This window comes from Zonotrichia albicollis, chromosome 31, assembly GCF_047830755.1.
Source record: "Zonotrichia albicollis isolate bZonAlb1 chromosome 31, bZonAlb1.hap1, whole genome shotgun sequence".
Classification (NCBI taxonomy): Eukaryota; Metazoa; Chordata; class Aves; order Passeriformes; family Passerellidae; genus Zonotrichia; species Zonotrichia albicollis.
The window spans coordinates 2,030,826-2,043,068 of NC_133849.1; the positions used below are offsets into that span (position 1 = coordinate 2,030,826).

General features: G+C 48.6%; 1 protein-coding gene and 1 long non-coding RNA gene across 5 annotated transcripts in view; one reads left to right on the forward strand and one right to left on the reverse strand.

Annotated features, from left to right (window-relative positions):
• LOC102065444 (class I histocompatibility antigen, F10 alpha chain-like) overlaps positions 1-12,243 on the forward strand; it is a 469,176-nt gene that overhangs the window by 272,816 nt on the left and 184,117 nt on the right. The window lies entirely within an intron of this gene.
• Positions 372-12,206, reverse strand: LOC141725916 (uncharacterized). Of its 4 annotated transcripts, XR_012577483.1 has the most exons (4): positions 12,033-12,206; positions 11,568-11,656; positions 8,298-11,322; positions 383-4,683 (listed from the first exon to the last, which is right to left on the reverse strand). It is a non-coding gene; the product is annotated as an uncharacterized LOC141725916 (long non-coding RNA). The 4 variants fall into 4 exon arrangements; XR_012577480.1 differs by having other exon boundaries at positions 372-4,683; positions 8,298-8,908; positions 8,950-12,206; XR_012577482.1 differs by having other exon boundaries at positions 8,298-11,656.

Consider the following 12,243-nt stretch of genomic DNA (forward strand, 5'->3'; position numbering starts at 1 on the left):
GGCCAAACTGCCACCATCAGGCCATTTATTTTCAGGACACCCATCACCCTGTGGGCCAGGGACATATTGTGCCCATGGGGAGCATGACTTGATATTCCACCTCGATCCCAGGATTTCTAGTTGGGGCCATTGCAGAGTGCATCACCCCACAACTCACCTGGAAGACTGACACCCCACTGTGCGTGGATCAGTGGCCCCTCTCAACAGAGAAATTACGTACCCTTGAGCTCCTTGTGGAGAAGCAGCAGCTTTCCAAGGGCCACATCGTACCTACCAACAGCCCTTGGAACTCCCCCATCTTTGTTCTTAATAAACCTGGTAAGGACAGGTGAAGGCTCCTCTATGACCTTCATAAAATTAATGAGGTCATGGATTGTCGCGGCACGGACTGTGCCCTGGCCAGGTGACAATGACAACAGGGGCGTGACAGATCCCCCTCACAAGTTCTGCAAATCCCAGCTAGCAGTCCCAGTCCAGCACAGGAACAAAAAGGCAGCAGCACAGGTCTTGGGGGTGAAACATGGGTGGCTTTATTTCATGACCAGCAGCCAAGACAAAGACTTGGGGTGAACAAGAGCTTTTATAACATCACTCGGGAGGAGGGGTTTAGGGTAGCAAACCAATAGGAGTATGGTTGGGGAGGGGTCCAAGCAGGACATTTTACACTTGAACCAATAAGAGAGCCATAGGGAGGGACATAACTGGGGTAAACCAATTAGGGTTCTAAAAGATACAGAATAGACAGGGAATTCTCCAGAAGAAAGGGCAGGTTTGGGGGAGGATTGACATTCAATGGGAAGGGAGAGCAAGGAGGATTCTGGGGAAAAGGGTCAAGGATAGGAAGGATTGACAACTGGGAAGGTTGGGGATTCAACCAATGGTAGAGAGTGGATAGGTGACAAAGAAAATGATTGACATCTAACTGAACTGAATAACAATGAGGGAGTACATCTAATTTTCGAAACAGAAAATACAAAATGAGGAGCCTATGCCACTGTGAAGACAGGAGGAGGACAATACAGGGGGACTACAAGACCAGAGATTAGGCAGAGAACAAAACCACAAATTCAGCAGTGAACCTGCCAAACAAAGAAAATGCACTAAAACAATGGAGGACACGGGTCCCTTGCAGTCTGGCCTTCTCTCTCCCTTCATGCTTCCCCATGATTGGAGACTGAATGGAGTCATTGATATTAAAGGCCACTTTTTTAACATCCCTCTCCATCCTCGAGATGCTCCCAGATTCGCCTTTTCCATACCCTCCCTGAACAGACAGGCACCTCTGAAGCGCTACCAATGGTGAGTCCTCCCCCAAAGAATGGACAACTCGCCTTCTATGCCAGTGGTACATGGCCCATGTCCTGTCTTCCATCCAAAGGACCTTCCCAGATGCCATCATCCTACATTATATGGATGACATCCTGTCTTGGTTTGAAAAGACAGGTGTCTGCTAAGGAAGGCAGGAGATTCCTGTGAAATGGAAAATGTAAACCCCCTCCCTCTGAAATATTATAATTTTGAAATTCAAAGGCTCTCAAGCAAAGATGTGGGAATAGGAATAACAGTTCTTTATAAGGGAAAAATAAAAATACAAATGCAATAGTACACAACAAAGGAAACTGACAGTCAGAATACGACCTGACACCCAGTGGGTCAGGGTGGTCGTAGCAGCCCTATTAAATGGTGGCTGCAGTGCTCCTGGAGTGACAGGTGTGGTTCTGTTGAAACAGTGATCCTGTAGAAGGGTGGAGTTATCCTCTGAAGATCCAGTGGTGGTGTAGATGGGCCTGGACTTCCTCTGGGAATCTAGTGGAGAAAAAAGCTGCTTCTCTAGGAATCCAGTGGGAAAAGGCTGTCTTCGTTGTTCCAAACCTCAGATTATATCCAGGTAGGAATGCTTGGCTCCTTGTTGCCCTGGTCTTCTAAGTTCTTCTAAGCCTTCTGATGTTTACATTCTTGTAATGGAGTTTCTCACGCACTTTTATGTAAATAATTGTTGTTTTTACATTCCCCTCTGGAGGAGGAGAAATCTGATGGATTGTTGGTTTTCCAGTGTCACTGGGGAGGTGGCAATTCCATCCTCCAATCCTCTGTCATTTTTGAAAGTCTATAAATAGTGGAATCAGAAAATAAACTTCCTTTCTTCTTACCATGGAATTCCAGTGTGTGCGTTTATTTATTTCGTGTCCTATTGCATTATCTGGTGGCCACCATGTGTGGGACAGCCATGGGTGAGGTCGTATAGTTTTACCCCCCACTCCCTGCTTTGGCGTGGGGACTGTGAGCCGTTTGGCACTTTGCCTGCAGCTCTTGCGATAGTGGCAATACCTGTGGCTTCTATGGAGGACTCCTTGGTTTTGGATCTCAGGAAGGGTCTCATGGAGTGGAAACGGGCTTTCATTTCCTGGAACAATTTTGAAAGATTATCTCTGTGGGCCAGAGAGCAAGGGGTTTTTTTCAGACCCCGCGGAGGTGTTCTCCAGGGAGGCGTGGTCTCTTGTGGGAGAATGCCTCATGGAAGCTCTCTTTGCTGATTGCAGTATAGACGTGGGATTGTTGCTGGTGCAATGGAAAAAGTTTGGCATGGTTTGGCAAGGGTTTGGACTTTGTAGCTCTCAGATTTCCCAGGTGGACTCTTCCATCTTGGACACGGAGGAGGGGGAATTTGAATTTCTGCACAAAGCAGAAGCTTCCCCTCTCCCTCCAGATGGTGAGCTGGGAGACGGTTCCGGCTCAGAGGGCGACGTTTGTTCCCCAAAGGTGGATTGGGCTCCCAGCCAGCTGGTTCTGAGCAGCCAGCAAGTGGGCAGAGCCCCACAGACTTCTGGGGGCCCTGTGGAGTCAGCTAAGCCAAGCCCGCCCTGCCTCACATCGTGGAGACAGCAGGGCAGGGGGGCATCGCCCACTCTTTTTGCCTTCCTGGCACTCGGGGGCTGCAGGGAGCCCCGGCTCAGCCTCCACCTCTGCTTGAGTCTGATTTGGTGACAATACTTTGTCAAAATTGAGACGTTTCCACAAAACACCCCCTGGGCACGGCGGGAGCAGGTTCATCCACTTCAGCACTGGTCTCGTCCTCAGGGGGGCGGTATCGACGGCCTCTGAGTCTGCGCAGCCTGCGGGGCATGCGCAGGCGGTGGAAGCTGCTGGAGGCGGGGTGTGATCGGTGGTATCTTGGGCCCCACCACGGTGGGTGGGCAGCCCGCCCCACTCCACTCGGGGGGGCGGTGTCTGCTGTGGGGTTTCATGTCATGGGCAGAACTCTCATAGGGGTGGTCCCGGACACCCCTGTGCTGCCCTGCAGTTCCATGAGTCGCGTCTCTCTCTGCTCCCCATCCCTCCCTCGTGCCGCGGAAGGAGGGCCCCATGCAGGTCCCGCTCCGACCCACACTGGATCTACAAGTACTGCTGGGACCTGTGTCCACCGCCATGTCCTCTGCCCATAGTGCAGCAGACAGCACTGCTGGGCTGCCAACGGGCACGGGCTCTGCTGGGGCTGGAGTAGGCCCTGCAGTGGCTGGTTCGGCCCCACCACCCTGGCCTCCCACAGATACTGGTGCTGTGGTGCAGGAAGATGCTCTGGTGTTCACTTTTAGCCCAAATGGTGACCTGGCCGGCGTGGACCCTCCTTGATGGCCTTGTGGACACTCCCCATGTCAGGTGACTGTACATCCGAGAGAACACAGGCGGTTCTGGTGAGAAGTCAAAGCTAAGGTTGAGGAAATCATTGATTGTGCCTTCACACAGCGTCTGCTGGATTGCCGAGATGGCTCCTCGCCCTCCTGATGCTGCAGGGGAAGCGGTGCTGCGTGGTGTTGAGCTGCCTCCCACTCAGGCGTCTGTCTCTGTCCATGTGGGGCCCAAAGGATGGGACTTGGCAGGTGCTGCCACCTTACCAGGGGGTTGCCAGGCTTTCCCTATGCTTAGGGGTATTGCTCATATCAGCCTTTATCGTGGGAAGCTATGATGGAACTCTGTGATAACGTTGGACAATATGGTCTGGGGTCTGTTGAAGTCATGCAGCTGCTTTGAATGCTTGCTACTGATTTGCTGACACCTTATGACATCCATTTGACTTCTATTATTTTTCTGACTGTAGAATTCGACATTTTTGAGTCCAAATGGACTTAGTTGGCAGCCAGGGCAGTGGAGCAGAATGCTACGCTGGGTCTGCAGCATCCCAGGTGTGTGACTGGCACTGATGTGCTGTTGGGCACAGGATATTATGCTGATCCTTATGGGCAAGTTGGCTTCAATCCCCTTGTGCTTGACCAGTGCCAGACAATAGGCATGGCAGTGTACGAAAGACATTTTGTGCTGTTCTTGTGAGCCAGCGAAGGCTTCCTGAAGATAAGGAAAAACTTCCTCCTCGTACCTCTCTCAAAGAAGACACCAAGGCTATCCCCATGGCAACAGGATGGAAAAGAGAAAGTAAAAAGATACGGACTTTAGCTGGCTCACAGAATGACGTGGCTCCTTGTTCACCTACTGAGAACGTTGTTTCTTTCTTATGACAAATGGGCAGTGGATGTATCTGCTAAGTAAATTAAAATATCTTGAAAAATTATAAAGCCAACATGTTGTTATAATAAATCGCTCTTTACACCCTTCTGATGGAGTCGGTACTTGGCGCTGTGTCTCGTTCTATAGCAACATCTGGTGCCACCCACCATGATTGCAACTGGACTGTAAAAAAGGAAAGTGAAAAAAGAGAGGAAAAAAGTTGAAGAGTACCCTAAAAATCAGGGAAGGCAGCAAGGATGCTATGGAGGTCTGGACCTAATTCAGATGTCTGATTCAAGGTAAGTGATTTGGAAAATAATGGGAAATAATTTATCAAACCAGAAAAAGACTGTTTTGTCTATGTGGAAAACTTTTTACTGAAAAGAAAAAATGTTCAAGCTTCTGATTATGCTCTTCATAGCTTACTGATATGGTGCAAATCACACGACTTTAAAGCTGATGCTGACACTGCCTTCAGTGTCAGGGCATGGAAAAAGTTTGGGAAGAGACTATGGGAAGTGATATCTAAGGGAGATAAGAGGGATGTCAATTTGGCTACTACCTGGAGACTGTTGTATGAGGCATTGAAGGAATGGAAAGCAGAACAAGATGGAGGGGAGGAATTGGAGGAACAGGAATTAGAGCAAGAAACTGAAGTAGATGAACAGGAGGAAGATGAGGCTGAGCCCGTCTGTTCCAGATTGCAAGGAAAGACGTATCCTATTACCATATGGATGGCCTTTGTCTTTTGTCAAGTGGGCAGTTTGCCTTATCTCTCTCATTGAGTGACCACATTCACACCTCCCTTGGGAGGGGACATCTGCTGATAACAGACTATTGAATGTCACTGCATGACTGATGAGAACTGCAGCATCCCATTGGGAGATGCTCTGCCAGAGGGAGGAGCCAAGCATTCCTACCCAGATATAATCCAGAGGTTCTGAAACACCAACACAGCTTCTCCACTGGATTCCCCAGAGAAACAGCAGCTGCCTCTTCTGCTGGATCTTCAGAGGAAGATTAAACCCTTTTCTGCAGGACCCCCTGCTTCAACAGAACCACCCCTGACACTCCAGGAGGGCTGCAGCCACATTTCCAATTGGACTGCTAACAACACCCTGACCAACAGGGTGTCAGGTTGAGTTCTGACTCTGTCAGTGTTGCTCTGGTGTACTGCATTGTTTATTTTATCCTTTTATTTTTCCTCCCTAATAAAGATCTGTTATTTCTTGCTCCCATATTTTTTGCCTGAGAGCCCCTTAATTTAAAATTTATAGCAATTCGGAGGGGTGGGGAGGGTTTACATTCTCCATTTCAGGGGAGGCTCCTGCCTTCCTTAGCAGGCACCTGCCTTTCCAAACCAAGACAGTTGTCTTTTCCCTTTTGGGATACCAGCAAGATCATGTCACAAATGCCACAGAAAGTATTACATGGAAAGAAACCAAAGTTCTCTTCCATTACACACACCCATGTCAACAGCCACTATTATATAACCCATACAAATTAGGTACCTGTAGGCAAAATGGGGAAAATTATTGGATTGCATGAGACTTAGGAAAAATGGTAAGAGATTTGGAATTGAATGTCCAAAAGGAGAGAGACGGATTTGTTTTACATTTAATCTTACAGTTCAGGATTCGGTAAAAAAACAACTAGTAAACAAAAAGGTAAAACCAGCACAGCAATCTAACTCTGTATTGACCCCAAATTATCTGTTGAGTCGTATTACAAGACTCCAAGCAGTTATAGAAATGATAGCAAATAAAGCTGCCCAGGCATTAGAGTTAATATCAAGTCAGCTAAGCCAAACAAAAACTGTAGTGTATCAGAATAGGTTGGCTTTAGACTATTTATTGGCCAAAGAAAGGGGTGTTTGTGGAAAGTTTAATATATCAGATTGTTGAAAATTGATGACCACAAAAAAGTCATTCTAGAAAAAGCAAAAGAAATCGAAGAAGAAAAAATTTATGCATATAATAACCCAGGTAGCAGTCCAAAAATTAGAAAACAATGTTAAAACCTAGCTGGTGGGGTAATGTATTAGAAGAAATTAAGACTTTTCATTTTATGTGTTACAACTGTTTTAATATTTCTTCCTTGCAAAATCCCCTGTTTTATTTTGCCAGCACAGTCCAGAAGATGCAAGTAGACAAGAAATATTGCTCAAACCAAATGATTTACAAAGAATAAGAGTGGGGATTGTGAAAAATGCGTATTTTATGATTGGCTTTTTGCAAATATTAAAATGAATATTATATGTGTTGTGTTAGAAAGTAATGCTGTATTAAATCTCTTAAGTAGTGTGTTAAATATAGCTTTAGGTTATAAAAAATGTTAAAATATAAATGATGCTATGTAGGATACTTTGTTTAAAGAAGGACTTGCAGCGAGATAGCAGTCACGGGACACCTAAATCTTTCAGAGAAAAAAAATTTATTTCCCTCTTATCAGAAGAAACGAACTTCTTCCCACCTCGAAGGCGCCATTAAGATTCAGAGGAAGAAGCTAACAATGACCAGACAGAATCCTGTATTTGAATGGAATTTATGTATCATGTATGAAGTGTATGAATATACAACAGGCTGTTTTTAAAGGTTAATCCTTTGTTAATGGGTGTCCTTTTTCAGACAGAAAAAGGATACCGGAAACACACTGCCCAGAAAAAGGTACTCAGACATCTGTAACTCTTTGGTTCTATTATCTCATATTGTCCTAATTCAAACTGTCCAAATTATTATTACTCTAATTGTGTTACTAGTTTTATAACCATTTTATTACCATTATGTTGCGGTGCGTTTTAAACTTTCAGGTCCCTTCCCCAGGTGTGCCAATACCCTTCCCCCCTCGCCCCCTTGCTGAGTGAGTCCTGTCAATCAGGCTTAATATTCCAACAAGGCGTAGTGCGGTTGGGTAAGTTCAAAGAATGCAACTCAGGCCCAGAGGTCATTGGCCTGTCTAGGTGTCCCTCGTCCCTTAAAACCCTGCCCCCCCCTCACCTGGTTGGTGGCTCACCTGTCCCCTCCCCTCCCCCTGAGCTTAAAAGATGAAGCAGGCCATGCGGCTGGGATTCTGTTGGAGCTCTTCCCAAGATTCAGACCTCTGTAACCATGGAATAAACCATTGGATATAACCTTCCAGCAGAATCCTCTCCTTTTTTCTCTTTGCCTGAAGCTTTCCTCCTGAGGTAAACGGAGTCCCTAACAAGCCTGGACTTGTTTAGTGCCCAGCTGCAACCACCAGCAAGCTAAAGGTGTCTCTGGGGTGATACACCACAGCTGCCGCCTTTGGCTCAGCAGCGAGGGTCAGACTGGCCCAGGCACAATCTAACTGGTAATATTGGGATTCATATTCCAATATGTTACTATTTTTATAACCATTTTATTACTATTATACTTCTGAAATTTTTTTTTAAACCCTGAGTGATTGGCGCTTTTCACAGCAGTTCTCAGCCGCAGTCCCAGTGTAGCAGGACACGTTTTCACAGCAGCCGGGGCCCGCCAGTTCCCGCACGGCGTTACACAAAGGAGCAGCTGTGCTGCTGCTCTTCCCACTTTGCCTCTCATATTGCAACTGTTTTAGCAGGTCCATAATTGCTGACCAAGGCTTTATAACACCCATGTCTGTGTCCTCACCATTAGAGGCTGCTGCAAATATATATTGTCCAGCTCCCTCCCAAAAGGGCAAATCTAAAACAGCCGCTTCTGATCCAGCTGATGGCTTTCACACCATGTGAACAAAGCTTGTAGGGCTCATTCATCATAACCAATCCCTCTCCTTTTAAAGAAGAAAATCAGTACCTTCATTACAGAGTTTTCTGGTGCTGACATCCAAGCTCCCATGGTCTCCTAGGTGACTCCACTCCACAAAAAACAGGGCTAGAAACCTCACAGCACTTTCTGCTGCCTATTTAGCAAAGTTCTGTTTTTTCACCATGTTGCAGACATCTTTTTGTGAAAATCCTTTTCTTTAGGATTTTCCCTTCTGAGAAGCTGAGGCCTCAGAGAAAAAATATAAACAATAGTTATCTGCTGCTGTGGAATGCATCAGGTAGATTTTTGATTGGGCCATCTTGAATGTTTACAATTAATGGCCAACCACAGACCAGATAGCTTGGATTCTCTGTCCGAGCCACAGATCTTTGTTATTCTTTCTTTTCTATTCTTAGCTTAGCTTTCTGAGGAAACCTTTCCTTCTATTCTCTTTAGTATAGTTAAATTGTAATATATATATTATAAAATAATAAATCAAGCCTTCTGAACATGGAGTCAACATTCTCGTCTCTTCCCTCATCCAAGAACCCTTGTGACCACGGTCACATCACCATGCTGGCTGTCCCGTCAACTCCCAGTTTTACGCTGTATTTATTCCGGTTCCCACACTGATTCCCAGCTCTTACACTGCTTGTAACCTGGTTCTACACTGATTCCCAGCTCTTACACTGCTTGTAACCCGGTTCTACACTGATTCCCAGCTTTACACTGTAATATTCCTGGTTCTAAACACCATACCGGCTTTTCGCCATCTGTCTCCTTTGCTCTGTGCCAGGTTATGGCATAGTCCTGATCACTTTGGCAGTCACCATGTGTAAGGGCACGTGTGGGGGGAGAGGGCACAGGTGACGGAGACCACTCACCCCAGTTTCATATGGCAACAGAGGCAGTTTATTTCCCAAGCCCCCCTTATACAGCGCATTTGAAAGACCCGGTCTGGATGCTCTCAGTGGTTTGAACTCCAGGCCCCTTCAGGTCCTGGCCACTGAGATGGCTGCAGCCTTGGGAGATATTTAATTGGACAAGACCCTTTTCAATCACGGTCACACATATGTGCAGGGGCACGCACACAGACAGAAACACTCAGTGCAAGCAAGGTACCTGTGAAAAATTCCCCTCAGAGATCACTGAAATTCTCACTTGGGATGCTCGTGCATCTCCCATTGGGTGAAGGACGGGTGCTGTTGTGCCAGATTTCTTCAGCCCAACTGGCTCCCAGCACTGTGGGTGAGAGCGAGCTGTCCCCAGGTAGCAGTTAAACCGGGGTGCAGCCATAGGGCACAGCTGCTCTACGGCACGGGTGGACTGCGCTGGGGATAGGACTGCACTGAGGGCAGGGACAAGGAACAGGGAAAGGTCTTCTGTATGTTTTGCAAAGGGGTTCATTCCCTGGATGGCCAGGGACAGAAAGACACCCATGGCCTGGGTGATGCTGGCCTGATGCCAGCCACCCACCAAAGCCACTCTGTCCCTGCCCCCTGCAAGTGCACTGGGGAGAGAAAATTTAACCAAGAGTTCCTGGGTCACGATAAGATGAGAAGAGACCCCTCACTAAACACCAAAATGGGCATCACAGACCCAGCCTGGGCACACGGAAGTAATTTATTACCAACCAAATCAAACCAGGACAAGGAGAGAGGAAATAAATCTCTCCAACACCTCCCCCCCCCCCAACAAGACTCACCCAGAATGGGCATAACCAGAGCTCTGCCAAACAGGGGTCACTGGGGATCATCCAGTGTGGATCTTCCCATGGGAGATTGTTGTATTGCACTAAAGATGGAGCTGGAGCAGTGCACAAAGCTCTTCCAGCACTTGGGCACTTGCACGGCTTCCCTTACCCGTGCATCCATTGGTGTTGGGCCAAGTGACAGCTCCTGGAGGAGCTCCTCCCACACTCAGGACACTCATAGCGCCTCTCCCAGGTGTGGATGCACAGGTGGAGTTGCAGTTAACACTGTTCCTGCAAGTGAGGCTGGGGAAGGGCCTCTCCTCTGTGTGAATCTGCTCATGTAAAGGAGATGGAAGTTAGTCTGAACCCTCTTCCCACACTCAGGACACTCATAGGGCCTCTTCCTGCTGTGGATATTTTGGTGATTGATGAGGTTGGAGCTCTGTCCAAAGCCCTTCCCACATTCCCCACACTGTTAGGGCCATTCTCTCTGTGTGGATCACCTGGTGGTGGATCAAGTCACAGCTCCAAAGCTCCCTCTGAAGCCCTTCCCACATTCCAAGCACTTGTGGAGGTTCTCCCCATCCTGAGGCTTCTCCACCAGCTCTGAGCTCTGTCTGGATCTCCCTCTGGCCGCCTTCCCGGCACATGGAGAGTCTTTCCTCCTCACAGCTCCTGGGGTTTGGTTTGCAGCCTCTCTTTCTGTGGGATCTCCAGGGCTTTTCCTCGCCCTTTGTGGGAAGGGACCACAGGGAGAATGGGGCAGAGATGCCTTGGGAGGACACTTCTGTCTAATTGTCAAGCAGATGTGGTCCACTCCCCCATTTCTAGAAGGTTCTCTGTTCCTCATTTCCCCGTTGGATTGTGTTGTAAGACCACCCTTTCCCCCAACCCCATTGATGTACCCCTCGTCACCCCACCTCGACTCCTCCTCTGATCCCTCTTCCTATTGGTTGTCTGTATCCTGGCCCCACCCACCTTCTTCCTGTTATAAATCCTGGCCCCACCCTTGTTCTGGGCTCTGCACTTGCTCTCCTTTAGCTGTGGTCGTGTCCCTGCTCCTCTCCTCGCCTGGACCCTTTGATTCTCCTATAATAAACCAGCTGGACCCTCAGCAGTGTCTAGAGCCCTCCTTCTTCAACTGGTCGAGCACAAGATTATCCATCAGGGCCTGAGTGCAAGGTGGGCTGGGGGAGCTGCTCCCTCGAACCTTGAGGAGTCTGCTCTGACCGCACCTGCCCAGGAGCTCCCTCGCAGGGAGAAGATATCCCACACCCGTTAGATTCCCGTGCTGTGCCCTGGAGCCACCCAAAACGGCCTCTTCCATGAGGTTCTGCCATGGGGATTTGTCATCCCTGGTCCCTGTCTGCAGCTGAGTGCCTGGGATTAGGAAAGAAAAGGAGAGGAAGGAATGAAGAAGGAAGGACAGAATGAGGAGAGGAACGAGGATGGACAAGAAGAGGCTGGGATTTGTCTCCATGCCAGAGGGAAAGGGAAGGAGATCCACCCAATGCATCCCCGGCAGGACAGCTTCATCAGCAGGGTTTTCCTTCAGCCAGGGGTGATGCTAGGCTGGAAGATGGAACAGAGGAGTGGGGGGAAAGGAGCAGTGACTTCCTCCTCACCTGCCTCAGTGTCCCATGCAATCTTCCTTTTCCTTGCAGCCTCCTCCTCCTTTTCCATCTGGACAAAGTTTGGGATTGACAAATCCTGGCTTGGGGGAAAAACAACGGGTGAGCACCTTGGTCCTTCTGATCAAGTCCAGCTCCAGAAGTCACCGCCTCATTCACTGTTGGTGGGCCCAGACCCTGCTCATCTCCAGCCCCCCCCACCCCTCCAGGCTGCTGGGATCCCCCAGCTCTGGGATTGCTCCTCCCTGCTCTCCCACTCCCAATGAGCCCCAAAACTGATGTCAATCCCCTGCCCCTTCTGGTACCAGGCAATCACCATGTGGGTCCTCCAAGACCCCTCCAAGGGGCATTAGCTGCTCAGCTGATGGGTTCTGTGAGATCCAAACATCCCCTCCCTTGCAAAAAGCCCTCCTGGACACTCCCTGAGGGATGTGGGATGAGATCCCCCTCCCTGCTCACCTGCAGGATGTGGAGGGTGGATCGATGCTGCTGGAACCAGGGAGAGCTGTGGACTCAGTGGGTGGGTGAGGGAACTGCGTGGTTCTCCTGCTGCTCCTCCTATTTCTGGTACTGTTCCTGTTCTTCCTTTCCCTCCTCCTTTCCTCCTCCTCATCCTCTCTCCCTGCTCTTCCTCTTGCTCCCCATCCATCCCCACCCCAGACCCCCCTTT